Raw genomic sequence first — 25599 nt, 5'->3', positions numbered from 1 at the left:
GTATACTCGCTCATCCCTAAGCATAAGGACTAATTTGGTCTTATTTCAAACCACAAATAGCAGGTTTGAGCTGTAGCTATGACTAGATTATCATATGCTATTTTGTGGTGCACAAATATATTCCCTACACTGCACTTCCCTATTCTACAGTATTACTCTTTGATCTATCTCTCTCAACTACCTGTGATAAAATTCCTAGGTAAGATAACTATCTAACAGCACTAGAGTTGAGCGCGGTTCGTGGTTCGTGGTTCTCCAGTTCGCGGCTCGAGTGATTTTGGGGCATGTTCTAGATCGAACTAGAACTCGAGCTTTTTGCAAAAGCTCGATAGTTCTAGAAACGTTCGAGAACGGTTCTAGCAGCCAAAAAACAGCTAAATCCTAGCTTGGTTTCTGCTGTAATAGTGTAAGTCACTCTGTGAATCAAACTATTATCACATTTCAGTGTATAGTGTGCGTGAACAGCGCCTTCAGATCACTGCTGTTTCTATAATGGCGATCGCCATTTTTTTTTTTTTTTCTTGTCTTCCTTCCCTAAGCGCGCGCGTCTTGTGGGGCGGGCCAGCATGTCAGCCAATCACAGACACACACACACCTAAGTGGACTTTGAGCCAGAGAAGCAACGGCATGTGTGATAGGATCTGCATGTCACATGTCCCTGCATTATAAAACCGGACATTTTCTTCACGAACGCCATTATCTGCCTTCTGCGTCTTTGGTGTCAGACATCAGTGTCGCAGCTCCGTCCTCCTGAGTCCTATAGCCGATACAGCTGTATGCGCTGCATACACAGCGTTAGACAGCTTAGGGAGAGCACATTCTAGCAGTCCTTTTAAGGGCTCAAAGCGGCAGGGTCAGAGAGCCATAAGTGACAGGTCCTGCAAACAGCAACAGCGTCTGTGTAGCCCAGGTCAGGGATTTCCTCCCTGCATTTCACCATTAGGAGGGAATAGAAAGGCAGGCTTCCATTCCTCTACCCAGAGCACCACAATCCTGCCACTGTACCCTCTTGTCCTCTGCACACTCCAACTCATTCTAAGTAAGCCATTATACTAGCAAACATTCAGTGTACCTAGCGGCATCCTATACGTGGCTATTGGACTTTGCTATAGTCCCACTAGTGCAAAGACATTTGCAGAGCACGTCTGCCTGCATTGCACACTCCAAGTTTTTTAAACTAAGCAATTTTACTAGCAAACACTCAGTGTACCTAGTGGCATCCTATACGTGGCTATTGGACTTTGCTATAGTCCCACTAGTGCAAAGACATTTGCAGAGCACGTCTGCCTGCATTGCACACTACAACTTTTTTAAACTAAGCAATTTTACTAGCAAACACTCAGTGTACCTAGTGGCATCCTATACGTGGCTATTGGACTTTGCTATAGTCCCACTAGTGCAAAGACATTTGCAGAGCACGTCTGCCTGCATTGCACACTACAACTTTTTTAAACTAAGCAATTTTACTAGCAAACACTCAGTGTACCTAGTGGCATCCTATACGTGGCTATTGGACTTTGCTATAGTCCCACTAGTGCCAAGACATTTGCAGAGCGCATCTGCCTGCGTTGCACACTCCAACTAATTATAACGAAGCCATTATACTAGCAAACACTCAGTGTACCTAGTGGCATCCTATACGTGGCTATTGGACTTTGCTATAGTCCCACTAGTGCAAAGACATTAGCAGAGCACATCTGCCTGCATTGCACACTCCAAGTTTTTTAAACTAAGCAATTTTACTAGCAAACACTCAGTGTACCTAGTGGCATCCTATACGTGGCTATTGGACTTTGCTATAGTCCCACTAGTGCAAAGACATTTGCAGAGCACGTCTGCCTGCATTGCACACTACAACTTTTTTAAACTAAGCAATTTTACTAGCAAACACTCAGTGTACCTAGTGGCATCCTATACGTGGCTATTGGACTTTGCTATAGTCCCACTAGTGCAAAGACATTTGCAGAGCACGTCTGCCTGCATTGCACACTACAACTTTTTTAAACTAATCAATTTTACTAGCAAACACTCAGTGTACCTAGTGGCATCCTAAACGTGGCTATTGGACTTTGCTATAGTCCCACTAGTGCAAAGACATTAGCAGAGCACATCTGCCTGCATTGCACACTCCAAGTTTTTTAAACTAAGCAATTTTACTAGCAAACACTCAGTGTACCTAGTGGCATCCTATACGTGGCTATTGGACTTTGCTATAGTCCCACTAGTGCAAAGACATTTGCAGAGCACGTCTGCCTGCATTGCACACTACAACTTTTTTAAACTAAGCAATTTTACTAGCAAACACTCAGTGTACCTAGTGGCATCCTATACGTGGCTATTGGACTTTGCTATAGTCCCACTAGTGCAAAGACATTTGCAGAGCACGTCTGCCTGCATTGCACACTACAACTTTTTTAAACTAAGCAATTTTACTAGCAAACACTCAGTGTACCTAGTGGCATCCTATACGTGGCTATTGGACTTTGCTATAGTCCCACTAGTGCCAAGACATTTGCAGAGCGCATCTGCCTGCGTTGCACACTCCAACTAATTATAACGAAGCCATTATACTAGCAAACACTCAGTGTACCTAGTGGCATCCTATACGTGGCTATTGGACTTTGCTATAGTCCCACTAGTGCAAAGACATTAGCAGAGCACATCTGCCTGCATTGCACACTCCAAGTTTTTTAAACTAAGCAATTTTACTAGCAAACACTCAGTGTACCTAGTGGCATCCTATACGTGGCTATTGGACTTTGCTATAGTCCCACTAGTGCAAAGACATTTGCAGAGCACGTCTGCCTGCATTGCACACTACAACTTTTTTAAACTAAGCAATTTTACTAGCAAACACTCAGTGTACCTAGTGGCATCCTATACGTGGCTATTGGACTTTGCTATAGTCCCACTAGTGCAAAGACATTTGCAGAGCACGTCTGCCTGCATTGCACACTACAACTTTTTGAAACTAATCAATTTTACTAGCAAACACTCAGTGTACCTAGTGGCATCCTAAACGTGGCTATTGGACTTTGCTATAGTCCCACTAGTGCAAAGACATTAGCAGAGCACATCTGCCTGCATTGCACACTCCAAGTTTTTTAAACTAAGCAATTTTACTAGCAAACACTCAGTGTACCTAGTGGCATCCTATACGTGGCTATTGGACTTTGCTATAGTCCCACTAGTGCAAAGACATTTGCAGAGCACGTCTGCCTGCATTGCACACTACAACTTTTTTAAACTAAGCAATTTTACTAGCAAACACTCAGTGTACCTAGTGGCATCCTATACGTGGCTATTGGACTTTGCTATAGTCCCACTAGTGCAAAGACATTTGCAGAGCACGTCTGCCTGCATTGCACACTACAACTTTTTTAAACTAAGCAATTTTACTAGCAAACACTCAGTGTACCTAGTGGCATCCTATACGTGGCTATTGGACTTTGCTATAGTCCCACTAGTGCCAAGACATTTGCAGAGCGCATCTGCCTGCGTTGCACACTCCAACTAATTATAACGAAGCCATTATACTAGCAAACACTCAGTGTACCTAGTGGCATCCTATACGTGGCTATTGGACTTTGCTATAGTCCCACTAGTGCAAAGACATTAGCAGAGCACATCTGCCTGCATTGCACACTCCAAGTTTTTTAAACTAAGCAATTTTACTAGCAAACACTCAGTGTACCTAGTGGCATCCTATACGTGGCTATTGGACTTTGCTATAGTCCCATTAGTGCAAAGACATTTGCAGAGCACGTCTGCCTGCATTGCACACTACAACTTTTTTAAACTAAGCAATTTTACTAGCAAACACTCAGTCTACCTAGTGGCATCCTATACGTGGCTATTGGACTTTGCTATAGTCCCACTAGTGCAAAGACATTTGCAGAGCACGTCTGCCTGCATTGCACACTACAACTTTTTGAAACTAATCAATTTTACTAGCAAACACTCAGTGTACCTAGTGGCATCCTAAACGTGGCTATTGGACTTTGCTATAGTCCCACTAGTGCAAAGACATTAGCAGAGCACATCTGCCTGCATTGCACACTCCAAGTTTTTTAAACTAAGCAATTTTACTAGCAAACACTCAGTGTACCTAGTGGCATCCTATACGTGGCTATTGGACTTTGCTATAGTCCCACTAGTGCAAAGACATTTGCAGAGCACGTCTGCCTGCATTGCACACTACAACTTTTTTAAACTAAGCAATTTTACTAGCAAACACTCAGTGTACCTAGTGGCATCCTATACGTGGCTATTGGACTTTGCTATAGTCCCACTAGTGCCAAGACATTTGCAGAGCGCATCTGCCTGCGTTGCACACTCCAACTAATTATAACGAAGCCATTATACTAGCAAACACTCAGTGTACCTAGTGGCATCCTATACGTGGCTATTGGACTTTGCTATAGTCCCACTAGTGCAAAGACATTAGCAGAGCACATCTGCCTGCATTGCACACTCCAAGTTTTTTAAACTAAGCAATTTTACTAGCAAACACTCAGTGTACCTAGTGGCATCCTATACGTGGCTATTGGACTTTGCTATAGTCCCACTAGTGCAAAGACATTTGCAGAGCACGTCTGCCTGCATTGCACACTACAACTTTTTTAAACTAAGCAATTTTACTAGCAAACACTCAGTGTACCTAGTGGCATCCTATACGTGGCTATTGGACTTTGCTATAGTCCCACTAGTGCAAAGACATTTGCAGAGCACGTCTGCCTGCATTGCACACTACAACTTTTTGAAACTAATCAATTTTACTAGCAAACACTCAGTGTACCTAGTGGCATCCTAAACGTGGCTATTGGACTTTGCTATAGTCCCACTAGTGCAAAGACATTAGCAGAGCACATCTGCCTGCATTGCACACTCCAAGTTTTTTAAACTAAGCAATTTTACTAGCAAACACTCAGTGTACCTAGTGGCATCCTATACGTGGCTATTGGACTTTGCTATAGTCCCACTAGTGCAAAGACATTTGCAGAGCACGTCTGCCTGCATTGCACACTACAACTTTTTTAAACTAAGCAATTTTACTAGCAAACACTCAGTGTACCTAGTGGCATCCTATACGTGGCTATTGGACTTTGCTATAGTCCCACTAGTGCAAAGACATTTGCAGAGCACGTCTGCCTGCATTGCACACTACAACTTTTTTAAACTAAGCAATTTTACTAGCAAACACTCAGTGTACCTAGTGGCATCCTATACGTGGCTATTGGACTTTGCTATAGTCCCACTAGTGCCAAGACATTTGCAGAGCGCATCTGCCTGCGTTGCACACTCCAACTAATTATAACGAAGCCATTATACTAGCAAACACTCAGTGTACCTAGTGGCATCCTATACGTGGCTATTGGACTTTGCTATAGTCCCACTAGTGCAAAGACATTAGCAGAGCACATCTGCCTGCATTGCACACTCCAAGTTTTTTAAACTAAGCAATTTTACTAGCAAACACTCAGTGTACCTAGTGGCATCCTATACGTGGCTATTGGACTTTGCTATAGTCCCACTAGTGCAAAGACATTTGCAGAGCACGTCTGCCTGCATTGCACACTACAACTTTTTTAAACTAAGCAATTTTACTAGCAAACACTCAGTCTACCTAGTGGCATCCTATACGTGGCTATTGGACTTTGCTATAGTCCCACTAGTGCAAAGACATTTGCAGAGCACGTCTGCCTGCATTGCACACTACAACTTTTTGAAACTAATCAATTTTACTAGCAAACACTCAGTGTACCTAGTGGCATCCTAAACGTGGCTATTGGACTTTGCTATAGTCCCACTAGTGCAAAGACATTAGCAGAGCACATCTGCCTGCATTGCACACTCCAAGTTTTTTAAACTAAGCAATTTTACTAGCAAACACTCAGTGTACCTAGTGGCATCCTATACGTGGCTATTGGACTTTGCTATAGTCCCACTAGTGCAAAGACATTTGCAGAGCACGTCTGCCTGCATTGCACACTACAACTTTTTTAAACTAAGCAATTTTACTAGCAAACACTCAGTGTACCTAGTGGCATCCTATACGTGGCTATTGGACTTTGCTATAGTCCCACTAGTGCCAAGACATTTGCAGAGCGCATCTGCCTGCGTTGCACACTCCAACTAATTATAACGAAGCCATTATACTAGCAAACACTCAGTGTACCTAGTGGCATCCTATACGTGGCTATTGGACTTTGCTATAGTCCCACTAGTGCAAAGACATTAGCAGAGCACATCTGCCTGCATTGCACACTCCAAGTTTTTTAAACTAAGCAATTTTACTAGCAAACACTCAGTGTACCTAGTGGCATCCTATACGTGGCTATTGGACTTTGCTATAGTCCCACTAGTGCAAAGACATTTGCAGAGCACGTCTGCCTGCATTGCACACTACAACTTTTTTAAACTAAGCAATTTTACTAGCAAACACTCAGTGTACCTAGTGGCATCCTATACGTGGCTATTGGACTTTGCTATAGTCCCACTAGTGCAAAGACATTTGCAGAGCACGTCTGCCTGCATTGCACACTACAACTTTTTTAAACTAATCAATTTTACTAGCAAACACTCAGTGTACCTAGTGGCATCCTAAACGTGGCTATTGGACTTTGCTATAGTCCCACTAGTGCAAAGACATTAGCAGAGCACATCTGCCTGCATTGCACACTCCAAGTTTTTTAAACTAAGCAATTTTACTAGCAAACACTCAGTGTACCTAGTGGCATCCTATACGTGGCTATTGGACTTTGCTATAGTCCCACTAGTGCAAAGACATTTGCAGAGCACGTCTGCCTGCATTGCACACTACAACTTTTTTAAACTAAGCAATTTTACTAGCAAACACTCAGCGTACCTAGTGGCATCCTATACGTGGCTATTGGACTTTGCTATAGTCCCACTAGTGCAAAGACATTTGCAGAGCACGTCTGCCTGCATTGCACACTACAACTTTTTTAAACTAAGCAATTTTACTAGCAAACACTCAGTGTACCTAGTGGCATCCTATACGTGGCTATTGGACTTTGCTATAGTCCCACTAGTGCCAAGACATTTGCAGAGCGCATCTGCCTGCGTTGCACACTCCAACTAATTATAACGAAGCCATTATACTAGCAAACACTCAGTGTACCTAGTGGCATCCTATACGTGGCTATTGGACTTTTGTCAATTCACAGTATTGGAACGTTATTTGCAGCACGTCTGCCTGCATTGCACACTCAAACTTTTTTAAACTCAGCCATTATACTAGCAAACACTCACTGTACCTAGTTGTATCTTAAACGTGGCTATTGTACTTTTGTCAATTCACAGTATTGGAACGTTATTTGCAGGACGTCTGCCTGCATTGCACACTCAAACTTTTTTAAACTCAGCCATTATACTAGCAAACACTCACTGTACCTAGTTGTATCCTAAACGTGGCTATTGTACTTTTGTCAATTCACAGTATTGGAACGTTATTTGCAGGACATCTGCCTGCCTTGCACACTCAAACTTTTTTAAACTCAGCCATTATACTAGCAAACACTCACTGTACCTAGTTGTATCCTAAACGTGGCTATTGTACTTTTGTCAATTCACAGTATTGGAACGTTATTTGCAGGACGTCTGCCTGCATTGCACACTCAAACTTTTTTAAACTCAGCCATTATACTAGCAAACACTCACTGTACCTAGTTGTATCCTAAACGTGGCTATTGTACTTTTGACAATTCACAGTATTGGAACGTTATTTGCAGCACGTCTGCCTGCATTGCACACTCAAACTTTTTTAAACTCAGCCATTATACTAGCAAACACTCACTGTACCTAGTTGTATCCTAAACGTGGCTATTGTACTTTTGTCAATTCACAGTATTGGAACGTTATTTGCAGCACGTCTGCCTGCATTGCACACTCAAACTTTTTTAAACTCAGCCATTATACTAGCAAACACTCACTGTACCTAGTTGTATCCTAAACGTGGCTATTGTACTTTTGTCAATTCACAGTATTGGAACGTTATTTGCAGGACATCTGCCTGCCTTGCACACTCAAACTTTTTTAAACTCAGCCATTATACTAGCAAACACTCACTGTACCTAGTTGTATCCTAAACGTGGCTATTGTACTTTTGTCAATTCACAGTATTGGAACGTTATTTGCAGGACGTCTGCCTGCATTGCACACTCAAACTTTTTTAAACTCAGCCATTATACTAGCAAACACTCACTGTACCTAGTTGTATCCTAAACGTGGCTATTGTACTTTTGTCAATTCACAGTATTGGAACGTTATTTGCAGCACGTCTGCCTGCATTGCACACTCAAACTTTTTTAAACTCAGCCATTATACTAGCAAACACTCACTGTACCTAGTTGTATCCTAAACGTGGCTATTGTACTTTTGTCAATTCACAGTATTGGAACGTTATTTGCAGGACGTCTGCCTGCATTGCACACTCAAACTTTTTTAAACTCAGCCATTATACTAGCAAACACTCACTGTACCTAGTTGTATCCTAAACGTGGCTATTGTACTTTTGTCAATTCACAGTATTGGAACGTTATTTGCAGCACGTCTGCCTGCATTGCACACTCAAACTTTTTTAAACTCAGCCATTATACTAGCAAACACTCACTGTACCTAGTTGTATCCTAAACGTGGCTATTGTACTTTTGTCAATTCACAGTATTGGAACGTTATTTGCAGGACATCTGCCTGCATTGCACACTCAAACTTTTTTAAACTCAGCCATTATACTAGCAAACACTCACTGTACCTAGTTGTATCCTAAACGTGGCTATTGTACTTTTGTCAATTCACAGTATTGGAACGTTATTTGCAGCACGTCTGCCTGCATTGCACACTCAAACTTTTTTAAACTCAGCCATTATACTAGCAAACACTCACTGTACCTAGTTGTATCCTAAACGTGGCTATTGTACTTTTGTCAATTCACAGTATTGGAACGTTATTTGCAGGACGTCTGCCTGCATTGCACACTCAAACTTTTTTAAACTCAGCCATTATACTAGCAAACACTCACTGTACCTAGTTGTATCCTAAACGTGGCTATTGTACTTTTGTCAATTCACAGTATTGGAACGTTATTTGCAGCACGTCTGCCTGCATTGCACACTCAAACTTTTTTAAACTCAGCCATTATACTAGCAAACACTCACTGTACCTAGTTGTATCCTAAACGTGGCTATTGTACTTTTGTCAATTCACAGTATTGGAACGTTATTTGCAGGACATCTGCCTGCATTGCACACTCAAACTTTTTTAAACTCAGCCATTATACTAGCAAACACTCACTGTACCTAGTTGTATCCTAAACGTGGCTATTGTACTTTTGTCAATTCACAGTATTGGAACGTTATTTGCAGCACGTCTGCCTGCATTGCACACTCAAACTTTTTTAAACTCAGCCATTATACTAGCAAACACTCACTGTACCTAGTTGTATCCTAAACGTGGCTATTGTACTTTTGTCAATTCACAGTATTGGAACGTTATTTGCAGCACGTCTGCCTGCATTGCACACTCAAACTTTTTTAAACTCAGCCATTATACTAGCAAACACTCACTGTACCTAGTTGTATCCTAAACGTGGCTATTGTACTTTTGTCAATTCACACTACTGCAAATCTATGTGCAGCACCTCTGCATGACAACCTCGTGCTCTGTTTTTAATAAGCTATAATGATAGCACAAAATACTGCCATTTTGTGGCATCATAGAACTGGCTGTTATATTCCATTAGTGCCCCACTGGTGACAAGCTATTTCTAGCACCTCTACATCACACCCTCATGCACACTTTTGCTACGCTAATGTTATAGCAAACTCATGGAATTCATTGCTGCATTTCATAATTCGGAGGGATAGAAAGTCAGGCTTCCTTTAGCTTTTCCTTCTGTTCATAGACAGCATCTCCAAGACAAATTTCCCCTCCACGTCTAAGTGTGGAGAGGCAGCTAGTGCGCATGCGTGTGCCGATGTACCCCAGCTGCAGCATAATTACAGTGTTTCGCCTAGTGAGTATGCTCAGCCTGACTGTGCCATTCCTGACGCTAAGTTTTCATTTCGGGATACAGCGCATGCTCCCACACTAAGTGTGAAAAGCCTCTTTGCACAGGTGCTTGCATTCCGTGCCGGGTATAAGTCCTGTTTTGGGCATAGACACCATGCTAAAGCTGATAGTCTTTTTTCAGAGACTGTATTTCATGCTACTGAGCATGCTCAGGCACTTCCTGCATCAGAGACTAGGTCCGGTAATGAACTCTTTGGCCCTGGTCCTGATGTGGGGGTCCCATATAGACCACAGGGCATCAGGTGTCCTCCCAAATGGCTTGCAGAGGCCCACACCTATGACTTGTCACCGCATTATTGATGCTCAGACGATGACTGGTGAGGTGTTTGGGTCATGGCAGCCATGAGGTCATCATTGAAGTTGCGTTTCCAAATAGGACGCTAGTTATGCCACTCATGACGTGTCACTCTACTTTTGTCTCCAGGAGGTGCATTGTGGTTCACCCTGGTTTGGGGCGGACCCAGGTTATAAAAGGGGCTGGAGCCAACAAGGAGGTGCGCAGTCTTCTATTATGCTCCGAAAGAGCACACCTCCATGTGTTGAACCCATTGCGGCTTTAGGCCAGAGGTAGGCAGGGATCGGGTGGTGGATGCAGGCCACCACCACAGTTGGTAACGCAGAACGGTTAAGACCAGCTCCTGTCCTAACAGTCCTGCTTGTGCAGCCCAGTGGCATTAACAGGCCTGCTGCTGCTGATGCGCCTGCTGTCCACAGGTGTGGCCCCTACGCACACGGCCAGCGTACTCAATGGCCCCTGTGTTGTTAACAGGGAGTTCCTGGGCTGGGTGGGCATGTGGACCCTGTGACGCTAACAGGGCTCACAGTCTCCAGATCCGAATGGCGTCTAACTCGGTTCAGGCTACTATTAGTTTCATAGCCACACAGCTCTGTATCCTCCACCAAACCTTCAAGTTGCCAACCTCTCCTTTTCCAACTGGGAGCACGGTGGACACTGACTGCTGATGGGGATATATACCTTTCTCTTTCTTTTCTTATTAATTTTCGTTATATAGCGGTCACAGATTATATACCACTTTATCCAAATCTGCCAGTCCCACTGTAACAGATGTTGTTTCTTCAGCAAATGTTACAGTTGCTTAACCACCAAATCCACGGACCAAAACTTTTTTCCCCTTTCCAACACACCTGTTCCCCTTTCCAACAGCATCTGTCCTTTTTCAACTCATTTTGGGATATGACCAAAAGTGCAACTGTGCAGGGACACCGTACTCAACGCCATCTCAGCACAGCAGCCATCCCTCGGTCCCTCCGATGTGGACAAGTAAAAGACCATTTCCTCCTATCCATGACAAAGCGTTGACATTCACTCTGTGCAGCACTGGTGTTTAGTGGACAAGTAGATCTAAGATTGCGTACCACATTCTGCAGATACTCCTGTATACGTGCGTCTATTTCTATGGCAGGAATTAGTTCGCCAAATTTTGTCTTGTACCGGGGATCTAACAGTGTGGCAACCCAGTATTCAGGATTAGTTCAAATTCATACAATCCGAGGGTCATGTAGGTAGTGCAGCAAGAAGGCGCTCATGTGTCTTGTGCATCCAGGAGGACCAAGTCCTTGGTGTGTTGGTGGCAGAGAGGTGAGAATCGTGCATCCTTCCTCTGCCCTCTCCCCCCAACCTCACACAACCGAAATGTGAGCAAGCTCTCACTCATCTGCTGAGTCTTCCATGCCCATCGCCAGTTCGTCCTCCATTTCATTATGGGCTCCTGCACCTTCCTCAACAATTTTTGCTGATACTATGCGCCCTTGTTAATCCCTCTCCCCCACCATGACTGCCGCCTAGTTGCCGCTCACCGTCTGGACCTTGTAGATCTTATTATCCCTTCTGCATATGACTCCTCCTGTATTTCCTCCCCTTCCTCTTGGACCAACACCTGACTCCGAATAATGCTTACAGTGTGCTCCATCTTGTAGATGACCAGAATTGTCATGCTGAGAATGGCATCGCCATTGCTAAACATCTTCGTCGACATTTGTAAACTGTGTAGAAGGGTGCATAGGTCCTTGATCTGACACCACTCCAGCAGCGTGATCTGCACCACCTCTGGATCAAGTTAGCCCAGGGTATACGTCAGACCGTGTTTCAGCAGGGCTCTGCGGTGCTGCCACAGATGCTGCAACATGTGCAGATCCAAATTCCTGCGTGTCGGAACATCGCATTTCCGGCGTTTAACCGCCAGACCCTAAGACTTCAGGAGCGATGAAAGTTGTTGAGCTGCTGGGTTTGAAAGATGAAATTGAGCACATAGCAGCATGTCCACTGCACAAGGCCATGTAGGCCGGGATGGTATTTTAAAAATTGTTGGAGAATCAGGCAACTATTAGTTTCATAGCCACACAGATCTGTATCCTCCACCTAACCTTCCAGTTGCCAACCTCTCCTTTTCCATCTAGGAGCACGGTGGACATTGACTGCTGATGGGGATATATACCTTTCTCTTTCTTTTCTCATTAATTTTTGTTATATAGCGGTAACATAGTATATACCACCTTATCCAAATCTGCCAGTCCCACCGTAACAGATGGTGTTTCTTCATCAAATGTTTTGCTTAACCACCAAACCCACGGACAAAAACTTTTTTCCCCTTTCCAACACAACTGTTCCCTTTTCCATCAGCATCTGTCCTTTTTCAACTCATTTGGTATATGACCAAAAGTGCAACTCTGCAGGGACACCATACTCAATGCCATCTCAGCACAGCAGCCAGCCCTCGGTCCCTCAGATGTGGACAAGTAAAAGACCATTTCCTCCTATCCATGACAAAGCGTTGAGATTCACTCTGTGCAGCACTGGTATTTACTGGAAAAGCAGATCTAAGAATCCGTACCACCTTCTGCAGATACTCCTGTATACGTGCGTCCCTTTCTATGGCAGGAATTATTTCGCCAAATTTTGTCTTGTACCAGGGATCTAACAGTGTGGCAACCCAGTAGTTAGCATTACTTCGAATTCGTACAATCCGAGGGTCATGTTGTAGGTAGTGCAGCAAGAAGGCGCTCATGTGTCTTGTGCATCCAGGAGGACCAAGTCCTTGGTGTGTTGGTGGCAGAGAGGTGAGAATCGTGCCTCCTTCCTCTGCCCTCTCCCCCCAACCTCGCACAACCGAAATGTGAGCAAGCTCTCACTCATCTGCTGAGTCTTCCATGCCCATCGCCAGTTCGTCCTCCATTTCTTCATGGGCTCCTGCACTTTCATCAACACTTTTTGCTGATACTATGCGCCCTTGTTAATCCCTCTCCCTCACCATGACTGCCGCATAGGTGCCGCTGACCATCTGGACCTCGTAGATCTTGTTATCCCTTCCGCATATGACTCCTCCTGTACTTCCTCCCCTTCCTCTTGTCCCAACACCTGACTCCGAATAATAATTACAGTGTGCTCCATCATGTAGATGACCAGAATTGTCACGCTGAGAATGACATTGCCAGTGCTAAACATCTTCGTCGACATTTCAAAACTGTGTAGCAGGGTGCATAGGTCCTTGATCTGACACCACTCCAGCAGCGTGATCTGCACCACCTCTGGATCAAGTTATCCCAGGCTATATGTCTTACCGTATTTCAGCAGGGCTCTGCGGTGCTGCCACACACGCTGCAACATGTGCAGATTCCAATTCCTGCGTGTCGAAACATCGCATTTACGGCGTTTAACTGCCAGACCCTAAGACTTCCGGAGTGATGAAAGTTGTTGAGCTGCTGTGTGCGCACGATGGAAGTGAGCACATAGCGAGCGTGCCCACTGCACAAGGCCATGTAGGCCGTGATGGTGTTTTAAAAATTGCTGGCGAATTCGGTTCAACACGTGAGCCCTAAAAGGCACATGTGTCACATTGCCCTGAGGATGGCCCGCAGCCAGGTTTGCATCATTGCCGCACACGGCTGTTAAGTCACCAACGGAGTCCGCTCCGTCAATTTGTACTCCGGTCGCCAGGTGACAACGTGTTCCTTTCATGAATAGTGCTGATGATGGGAGAGTAGTCGATGCCAGCGGCGCAGGTGGACGCAGGTTATGCTCACCCACTGGGCTGCATTACCTTGACAGATGCAGAATCTCTGGCTGAATGTAGCTGGTGGGTATCTCACAGATGAAATACCATCATTCAGCTACAACCAATGGGAAGACACCACACCCTTTTTTATGCCCATCCTGTCTGCAGACCACTGCCAGACATAGCTATGAACCTCTGGTTAATTTTACCCCCAGTTCAGTTTTATGATTTTGTGTGCTTGTTACCTGACTACTTTTCCTGCTTGCTGTTTATGTACCTTGTTGGCCGATACGCATTTCACCTCTGCTTGTTTTCTGATTCTTTCCTGGCCGTCCCATTCTGTTCCTGTTCCTCAATTAATGTTTTGACCCTGCCTGACTACTATTCTCTGTAATAGCGGTGTGACTCACATTTCCCATACATTTCAAAGTAAAACTTTGACCGCCTGATGGCATTGAGCTCTGCTGCCAGCATAGTAAGGAGGTGTGTGGTAGTCCTTGTGCGCAGTTGCAAGGAAGGGTGGCCTGACCACACAGGGTTTGCGCCAAGGTAGAGGACCCACACGAGGTTGAAGAGGCAGAAGCAGTGTATTAACTTCTACATACAGAACAAGGATTGAAACAACTCGTGGGGACGGCAAGACTTGTACAGCAGACCCTTCTCCATCTCTCACCATAGTTTGCCAGTGCCCAGTCAGTGACATGTAATGACCCTGTCTATGCTTACTGGTCCAAGTATCTGTGTTGAAATGCACCCTGTCGCACACAGATTTTCTCAAGGAAGTGGTGATGTTGTGTGCGACATGCTGGTGTAGCGCGGGCATGCTTTTCTTGGAGAAGCAGTGGTGATTGGGCATCTGGTACTGGGGCACAGCGACAGACATAAGGTCTGTAAAATCCTGTGTGTCCACTACGCGTAAAGGCAGCATTTCGGTAGCCAACAGCTTACAGAGGGATAGAGTCAACCACTTAGCTTTGTCATGGGTCGCAGTAAGTGGCCTTTTATTTGACCACATCTGAGGGACAGAGATCTGGCTGCTGTCTGTAGACGGTGTTGAGTAGGGTGTCCCTGGAAAAATGCAGGTTTGTGAGAAAAGTGCAGGCGGAGACATGATGTTGCCTTCATCTTGCCTTCAGATCTGTTCATCTTGTATCATTTTTAAAAAACACAGCAAGCAAGGGTTACTCCAAGCGGAGTCTACCTTTTTTCCCCAAATTGGGCACACAGACACCCCATCAGTGGCAGGACTTGTGCCCTAGTTGCAAACAGGATGTTTTGATTTGCATCAAGCACATTCCAAATCCACAAGCATTTACTCTCCCCAGGATGACACAGGGGTAGTAAATTCCTTCTGGATCCATGACTTGTTCATTTTGATGAACGTCAGTCTGTCCACATTGTCACTGGACAGACGCGTGCGCTTATCTGTCAGCACACACCCAGCAGCACTGAAGACACATTCAGAGACAACGCTGGCAGCTGGACACGACAAAATCTTCAAGGCGTAACTGGAGAGCTCTTGACATTTTTCTAGATTTGAAGCACAAAAGGAGCAAGGCTCCATTTGCAAAGTCATTGCATCGATGTTCATTTGGAGATACTCCTGTATCATCCTCTCCATCCGTTGACTATGTGACACACTTGATGTCTCTGGTGGCCTTGCAAAGGAGGGTCTAAAAAAATTATGAAAAGATTCCATAAAATTGCTGTTACCAGCACCAGATACGGTCCTACTGGTACGGGTAGACTGTTGAAGATGACGAGGCCGTCCCATGTTTGTCAAGTTACAACTGGGAGAATCACTCCCTTCACCTGCACGGTTGTTTGGTGGAAAAGCCGAGCTAAGATCGAGTAACAGCTTCTGCTGATACTCCTGCATACGTGCGTCCCTTTCTATGGGTGGAATTATGTCACAAAATTTGGACTTGTCCCGGGGATCTAATAGTATGGCAAGCCAGTAGTCATCATCACTTCTAATTTTGACAATACGAGGGTCATGTTGGAGGTAGTGCAACAAGAAGGCACTCATGTGTCTTGCGCAGCCATGCGGACCAAGTCCACGCTGTGTTTGTGGCATAGAGGTGCTAACCGTTCTTTCTTCCTCTGTCATCTCCCCCCAACCTCTTTCAACTTAAATTTGACCAAGGTCCCCCTCATCAGCTGAGTCTTCCATGTCCATGGACAGTTCGTCCTCCATATCTTCATGTCCTCCTGCACCTTCCTCAACATCTCGCCTGCTACCATGCGCCCTTGTTGATCCCTGTCCCCCATGGTCCCATGCCTGCCGCGTTGGTGATGATGAACGTCTGGACCTTGGTGATGTTGTTGTGTCTTGCGCATATGAATCCTCCTGTAGTTCCTCCCCTTCCTGTTGTCCCACCCCCTGACTCCGAATAGTGTTTAGCGTGTGCTCCAGCATGTAAATGACTGTAATCGTCATGCTGATAATGGCATTGTCAGCGCTAAACATATTCGTCGCCATGTCGAAACTGTGCAGAAGGGTGCATAGGTCCGTGATCTGAGATCACTCCATCAGGGTGATCTGCCCCACCTCTGCATCTCGTTGGCCCAGGCTATACGTCGTGACGTATTGCACCAGGGCTCTGCGGTGCTGCCACAGTCGCTGTAACATGTGGAGAGTTGAATTCCAGCGTGTCGTCACATCGCATTTCAGGCGATGAACCGGCAGGCCGAAAGACTTCTGGAGCGATGCAAGTCGCTCAGCTGCGGCGCTTGAACGGCGGAAGTGAGCACTGCAGACAGTTTCCGTGCCCTGGTCAGAAGGCCATCTAGGCCGGGATAGTGTGTTAAAAATTGCTGGACAACAAGGTTCAACACGTGAGCCATACAAGGCACGTGTGTCACCTTGCCCAGGCGAAGGGCCGCACCCAGGTTTGCAGCATTGTCGCACACGGCCTTACCAGGCTGCAGGTTGAGTGGAGACAACCATTTATTAAACTCGGACCGCAGAGCTGACCACAACTCCTCAGCTGTGTGACTCTTATTCCCAAGACATGTCAAGCTAAAGACCGCCTGATGCCGTTGCGCTCTGCTGCCAGCATAGTAATGAGGGGTGCGTGATTCCTTCTGCGCAGTGAGAACGCTGGTGGCCTGACCAGGCAGGCTTGGGGCGGAGGTGGAGGACCCAGATGAGGTGGAGGATGCAGAAGCAGTGGCGGAACTTGGACAGACAGAGGATTGACACACAAGTCGTGGGGACGGCAAGACTTGTGCAGCAGACCCTTCACCATCTATCACCATAGTTACCCAGTGCCCAGTCAGCGACATGTAACGTCCCTGTCCATGCTTACTGGTCCAAGTATCGGTGCTGAAATTCACCCGTTCACACACAGAGTTTCTCAAGGAAGCGGTGATATTGTGTGCGACATGCTGGTGTAGCGCGGGCACACCTTTCTTAGAGAAGTAGTGGCGACTAGGCATCTGGTACTGGGGCACAGCGACAGATATAAGGTCTCTAAAATCCTGTGTGTCCACTAGGCGGAAAGGCAGCATTTCTGTAGCCAACAGCTTACAGAGGGATAGAGTCAACCTCTTCGCTTTGTCATGGGTCGAAGGAAGTGGCCTTTTATTTGACCACATCTGAGGGACAGAGATCTGGCTGCTGTGTGTAGACGGTGTTGAGTAGGGTGTCCCTGGAAAAATGCAGCTTTGGGAGGAAAGTGCAGGCGGAGACATGATGTTGCCTTCATCCAAAGTTGGTGCTATCGATGTCTGAGAGAGCTGTACACACTCACTTGTTTCCCCTTCCAAACCAACTGACGACCTACCAAGCAAACTGCCTGTTGCGGTTACAGTGGTGGAAGTTGTGGGTGGAAAAACAGGTGTGACAGCTGTCCCCACAGTCCTAGAAGATGACGAGCGCGCGGATGCCCTGGAAGGGGCAGGCGGTGGATGGTTGGCTCCACTAGGCCGCATTGCAGCACGGTGAGCTTCCCACCAGGCCATATGATATTTATTCATGTGACGATTCATGGAAGAAGTTGTCAAACTGCTGAGGTTTTGACCTCTACTAAGATAACCATGGCAAATGTTACAGATCACATAATTTGGCCGATCTTTTTTTATATCAAAAAAGGACCAGGCTAGGCAAGGCTTAGAGGCCATGCGACCTGTTGATCCACCCCGAATAATGCTCAGAGGCAGAGTGGTGGCTGAGGATGCAGTTGTAGACGTGCTACCAGTGCTCCGACTGTGTCCAGGAAGGCGCCAGGTTACTTCGACGTCGGTTGCATCCTCCTCCACCGCCTCTATTGACCTCCTCGAGTGTCTGACTGTGGGTTGACAGTAGGTGGGATCTAGAACTTCATCATCAATTGTTGTGTTTGCACTCCCCTCCCCCTCAGACCGAGTTTCTTCTTGCCCTGACCGAATATTTAAGTTGTCATCCCAATCGGGTATCTGCGTCTCATCTTCATCAGTATGTTCCTCATTGCCTATAACCACAGTTGTTGGAAAGGCAGCATTTTGGTAGCCAACAGTTTGCATTTTATGAAAGTCAACCTCCAAGCCATGTCATGCCCTTCTAAAAGCATGTATAACACAGCGAGGGGACTCCAACCACAGTCTCCCTCGTTGCCACTCACTGGGCCACACACACCCCACTTGACTGGCATCGGTTGAGCCCCCTTTTGAAAAAGAAAAAGATGCTTTGCATGAAGCACTCTCAAAAATACGCGTGCCTTTCCCGTCCCCTGGCTGACCCCGGGGAAGAAAAGTCCTCTGAGAGCCATGACTTGTTCATCTTGGTTCTTTTAGAAACACAGCGAGGGGACTCCAACCACAGTCTCCCTCGTTGCCACTCACTGGGCCACACACACCCCACTTGACTGGCATCGGTTGAGCCCCCTTTTGAAAAAGAAAAAGATGCTTTGCATGAAGCACTCTCAAAAATACGCGTGCCTTTCCCGTCCCCTGGCTGACCCCGGGGAAGAAAAGTCCTCTGAGAGCCATGACTTGTTCATCTTGGTTCTTTTAGAAACACAGCGAGGGGACTCCAACCACAGTCTCCCTCATTGCCACTCACTGGGCCACACACACCCCACTTGACTGGCATCGGTTGAGCCCCCTTTTGAAAAAGAAAAAGATGCTTTGCATGAAGCACTCTCAAAAATACGCATGCCTTTCCCGTCCCCTGGCTGACCCCGGGGAAGAAAAGTCCTCTGAGAGCCATGACTTGTTCATCTTGGTTCTTTTAGAAACACAGCGAGGGGACTCCAACCACAGTCTCCCTCGTTGCCACTCACTGGGCCACACACACCCCACTTGACTGGCATCGGTTGAGCCCCCTTTTGAAAAAGAAAAAGATGCTTTGCATGAAGCACTCTCAAAAATACGCGTGCCTTTCCCGTCCCCTGGCTGACCCCGGGGAAGAAAAGTCCTCTGAGAGCCATGACTTGTTCATCTTGGTTCTTTTAGAAACACAGCGAGGGGACTCCAACCACAGTCTCCCTCGTTGCCACTCACTGGGCCACACACACCCCACTTGACTGGCATCGGTTGAGCCCCCTTTTGAAAAAGAAAAAGATGCTTTGCATGAAGCACTCTCAAAAATACGCGTGCCTTTCCCGTCCCCTGGCTGACCCCGGGGAAGAAAAGTCCTCTGAGAGCCATGACTTGTTCATCTTGGTTCTTTTAGAAACACAGCGAGGGGACTCCAACCACAGTCTCCCTCGTTGCCACTCACTGGGCCACACACCCCACTTGACTGGCATCGGTTGAGCCCCCTTTTGAAAAAGAAAAAGATGCTTTGCATGAAGCACTCTCAAAAATACGCGTGCCTTTCCCGTCCCCTGGCTGACCCCGGGGAAGAAAAGTCCTCTGAGAGCCATGACTTGTTCATCTTGGTTCTTTTAGAAACACAGCGAGGGGACTCCAACCACAGTCTCCCTCGTTGCCACTCACTGGGCCACACACACCCCACTTGACTGGCATCGGTTGAGCCCCCTTTTGAAAAAGAAAAAGATGCTTTGCATGAAGCACTCTCAAAAATACGCGTGCCTTTCCCGTCCCCTGGCTGACCCCGGGGAAGAAAAGTCCTCTGAGAGCCATGACTTGTTCATCTTGGTTCTTTTAGAAACACAGCGAGGGGACTCCAACCACAGTCTCCCTCGTTGCCACTCACTGGGCCACACACACCCCACTTGACTGGCATCGGTTGAGCCCCCTTTTGAAAAAGAAAAAGATGCTTTGCATGAAGCACTCTCAAAAATACGCGTGCCTTTCCCGTCCCCTGGCTGACCCCGGGGAAGAAAAGTCCTCTGAGAGCCATGACTTGTTCATCTTGGTTCTTTTAGAAACACAGCGAGGGGACTCCAACCACAGTCTCCCTCGTTGCCACTCACTGGGCCACACACACCCCACTTGACTGGCATCGGTTGAGCCCCCTTTTGAAAAAGAAAAAGATGCTTTGCATGAAGCACTCTCAAAAATACGCGTGCCTTTCCCGTCCCCTGGCTGACCCCGGGGAAGAAAAGTCCTCTGAGAGCCATGACTTGTTCATCTTGGTTCTTTTAGAAACACAGCGAGGGGACTCCAACCACAGTCTCCCTCGTTGCCACTCACTGGGCCACACACACCCCACTTGACTGGCATCGGTTGAGCCCCCTTTTGAAAAAGAAAAAGATGCTTTGCATGAAGCACTCTCAAAAATACGCGTGCCTTTCCCGTCCCCTGGCTGACCCCGGGGAAGAAAAGTCCTCTGAGAGCCATGACTTGTTCATCTTGGTTCTTTTAGAAACACAGCGAGGGGACTCCAACCACAGTCTCCCTCGTTGCCACTCACTGGGCCACACACACCCCACTTGACTGGCATCGGTTGAGCCCCCTTTTGAAAAAGAAAAAGATGCTTTGCATGAAGCACTCTCAAAAATACGCGTGCCTTTCCCGTCCCCTGGCTGACCCCGGGGAAGAAAAGTCCTCTGAGAGCCATGACTTGTTCATCTTGGTTCTTTTAGAAACACAGCGAGGGGACTCCAACCACAGTCTCCCTCGTTGCCACTCACTGGGCCACACACACCCCACTTGACTGGCATCGGTTGAGCCCCCTTTTGAAAAAGAAAAAGATGCTTTGCATGAAGCACTCTCAAAAATACGCGTGCCTTTCCCGTCCCCTGGCTGACCCCGGGGAAGAAAAGTCCTCTGAGAGCCATGACTTGTTCATCTTGGTTCTTTTAGAAACACAGCGAGGGGACTCCAACCACAGTCTCCCTCGTTGCCACTCACTGGGCCACACACACCCCACTTGACTGGCATCGGTTGAGCCCCCTTTTGAAAAAGAAAAAGATGCTTTGCATGAAGCACTCTCAAAAATACGCGTGCCTTTCCCGTCCCCTGGCTGACCCCGGGGAAGAAAAGTCCTCTGAGAGCCATGTCCACATTGTCAGTGGACAGACACGTGTGCTTATCTGCCAGCAGACCCACAGCAGCACTGAAGACAGGTTCCGAGAGAACGCTGGCTGCAGGACACGACAAGATCCCCAAGACGTACGTGGCGAGCTCAGGCAATTTATCAAGATTGGAAGCCAAGAATGAGCAGGGCTCAAGTTGCACAATAATGGCATGTTTCCTTGCATATACTCATATATCTGTGTGTCCTCCTCTTTTTCCTTGTCCAGCTCTTTTGTTTTCGCATGAGTATATGTCCTTGTCACTTTCCCATGTGTTGTGAGTTGTTTGTGACCTTTTGGACACCTTTGAGGGTGTTTTCTAGGTGTTTTTCTGTGTTTGTGATTGCCTGCCATTGTTTCCTATGCAGTTCGAGTTCGGTTCGTCGAACGTTCAACGAACCGAACTCGAACGGGAGGTCCGTTCGGCGAACCAACCTCGAGCCGAACCGCGACCGGTTCGCTCATCTCTAAACAGCACCTTCGCTAAGCTTTAAAAATTACAAAATTGCACTGGCTCCGCATGTCTGAATGTTATATACAGAGAAACATGTGACATAGGTAGTCAGTGACACATGGCCTTGTGTCTGAACGTTGTGGATATTTTCTGCACCCGGATTGTCTTCAGGAACATCCACACATGAAGTTAAGAAATAAAAAAAATGCTGCTCCTCTTACCTCTCTCCACCCCCTCTTCTGATAAAATACACTCCCCCCACTCATCATACAGCACCACTACAGTAGCTAAAGTTATAGAAAAATTTTAGAAAGGCCACGAACATGTACCGATCCAAACTGAACATCAACAACTTATCTGTCAAATGTTTGCATTTCCGGTTCCCAACCGATCCCGCCAAGGATTGTACAATATTGAAATATTGAAATATTGAAAAGATAAGGGACAGATATTTATGAGAAATAATTAAAGTGAAATTTAAAAGAGCTCTATCAGCATGTTTTTGCTACCTCAACTGAGAGCAGCATGATTTAGATAAAGAGACCATGAATCTAATGAAGTATCACTAAGTTAGCAGGTGCAGCGGTCCTGACAGAATCAAAATTTTTAGATTTGGCATGCATCATATCTGAAAAAGTTAACCACACCCACATCAGGCTCTCTTTGTTCGATGTCTATTGACGGTGAGCTTCTTATCAGAAGAAGGGGAGTGTCTGACTACCAGAATGAGTCAATGTAATCCAAGCAATGATAAAATCCTGGTGCTAAAAGTATGATTGCAAATAAACAACAGCAGGCAGCTTAATAGACACATTCCTCAAATCTGTATTTTAACCCATTTAAGAAAAAGTTAATTTCAATAAAGATATTTATACTAGATATAGAAGTAATAGCAAAAATATATTTTGCTTACATTAATTTCTAACAACAGTAAATCAGTAAATAATAATTAAATCTTAAAGAATCATACATAGGAAAAAATTGTAAAAAAAAAATACACAATCCCTTATCAAGATGTATGTAATGGAGTGAGCTTTTGTTTAAATCATTACTGTTTTTGTCAGCTTTCCTGAACAACCTGACCGCAATTCAGACTAGAAGTTTCAGCAACTTTAGTGTAGTGTAGAAGTTACTTTAATTTCAATCCTTTGATATCCTCAATCTGAGTCTCATAGGCTTTCTACCTTGGTATCTCTACAGTATATGAACCAACTAAGATAAACTTTGGTCATTGAATTCAGAAGATAGAAACTGGTCTAATAACTGGTGAAGATGTTGACCTGTAAGTATTAGGCCGGAGTCACACTTGTGAGTGACTCGCGTGTAATATGTGTGAGTCTCTCATCGCATTACCCGGTACGGCCGCACACTCTCCTGACAGGAGAGGGTTGGCTGCATGTATTTCTATGCAGCTGAGATGCTCCTGTCCCAAGAAAAGCAGGCAGTTCCGGGTGATGCGATGCGAGACTCGCACTTATTACACATGAGTCACTTGCAAGTGTGACTCCGACCTTATCCCCACTACACTGCATACAGTGCATTTTAATAATTGGATTAAAGTATAACATTTTTCTTGAGTGTTCTGCAAATCTATCATTTCATTTAGCATTTGCATACTCAATGTTAAAATAGTTGTATGCTTCATTAGCATCTAAAGAAAAGATAACAATGGAATAAAACAAATGACAAATATGAGTAGGGTATGATGAATATTTATACTGAGAATTCTATCTTAATAAAGTGAAATATTTAATTCTGCATTTCAAATAAATTTGCACTTTAAACAAATAGTGTGATATCTTTTAGCAAATTTGTAGACTTTTATGATGCTCATTACATGAAACTTGGCCATGCAGTAAGCAGATTCCGACAGCAATGAGTAATATGAAGCTGTTAATCTATAATGTAAATTGCTGATAACTATTTGAAGCATATTGCTGCTGTCTGTTTTCTGTTAGGAAAGAGCTCTTTTGCATTACCATAAATATACCTCTATTTCAGCTGCAATGACTAATTAATTGCCTCTGGCCTTTTTAAATTATTTCTAATGGTAAATTCATTCAGTGCTCTATTTCTTAACATTTTAGTCTGTTAAGAATATAATTTCATATCCATTTATCATTTTACAATGTCAAATTTTGCCTGTAAAAATAATAGATAGTAATGCCGTTCAATTTTAATGTTATTTTTCAGTCAGATAGTGTGCCAAAGTACCCTTTTAATATGTGCTCATCCTATTTTAAACAGAGCTATTAATGGTGATTAACGAAATACTGTGAAGCGCTTGTAAAATAATTGCAGCAGTTGTTGCATAAGATTATATATTTATAACTGACACGACATAATCTAATTTCGTATATATAGAAAGTTAACTGTTATATTGAAGTTTTACTGCACTGACTACAAATCAACTATTAAATGTTTAAGTTTTATAACCTATCTATAAATATAATTAGTTTATTAGATTTAGTTTAAAAAATCTAATTATTATTAAATACTTTAAATATTTACTATAAAATGACAGAATATACACCAGAATCTGTTTTAATAATTTTTTTTTATAGCAAATAGACAAATAGAATTTAAATATTATCTTGCTTCTAAAGTAAAAGGATGTACATTTTGTTAAGTAAAAAAAGGCCAATGTTTTTTATTCACAGGTCACCCATTTGAATCCTTGCTTCATAAAACTACTGTATATCAGGGTTGCATGTGCTTAGAGCATGATAAAATGACATGCCTTTATAAAGCAGTTCCTACTCATAATTGCAGGATTACCTCTTGCTTCTTAATTATCTAACGCAATATATGAAAAGAAAAAAACTAGGGATGAGCGGACTCGTGGATGTTCAAGTTGGCCGGGTTCAGCCAGACTTCAGTTAAAAGTTCAGTTCTTGAACTTGACCTAAACTTGACCCCAAACCCCATACAAGTCAATGGTAACCCAAACTACTGAAAAAACACAAAAAAGTGAGCCGGAGTATGAGTTGGTGTACATGTAACTTATAAGCTCATGTTTACTCTGGCCATAAAAAAACGAAGAAGAAAATAATATGAACATGTACCTAAACTAAACTGTAAACTGTAACTAAATAAAAGCATAATACATATAAATAAACATAGGGTACTTAGTAAACACTATTTTGATCAAAAAAGTGTAAAGCCATCCCACCGCGACAAGGTGTACCCATTCGGGACAGTACCTACACTCTCTAATATTAAATCCTCACCATGTGTCAACAGACATCAATCTGAATAAGGGCAGAGGGTGTCTGGGTCCCAACTAGACATACAGCCATGGGAAGCACTAAAATACTAAACATGCTGTAAAATAGTTGTCAAATAGTCATAGTAAGGGCTAGGAGGCTACAAAAGCAAGTACAATGGGTTAAGAGCAGGACAAGAGATACAAAAATTACTTAAAGGGATTCTGTCACCATAGTAATTATAGTTACATAGGAAGTAAATGAATAAGCTAAACATTTTAAGAGTGCCACATAGAGCAACAATTTAAAAAAAGACTGCTACAGAGCCTGTTTTCATAGATTGAAAGAGTTTCCCAACAGAGCAATAATTGTAAAAAAATGCCTCTACAGAGCCACAAATCCTATTTTCACAGTTCCCGCAACAGAGT

Source organism: Anomaloglossus baeobatrachus, chromosome 3, assembly GCF_048569485.1.
Source record: "Anomaloglossus baeobatrachus isolate aAnoBae1 chromosome 3, aAnoBae1.hap1, whole genome shotgun sequence".
NCBI lineage: Eukaryota > Metazoa > Chordata > Amphibia > Anura > Aromobatidae > Anomaloglossus > Anomaloglossus baeobatrachus.
This window is presented reverse-complemented; position numbering follows the sequence as displayed.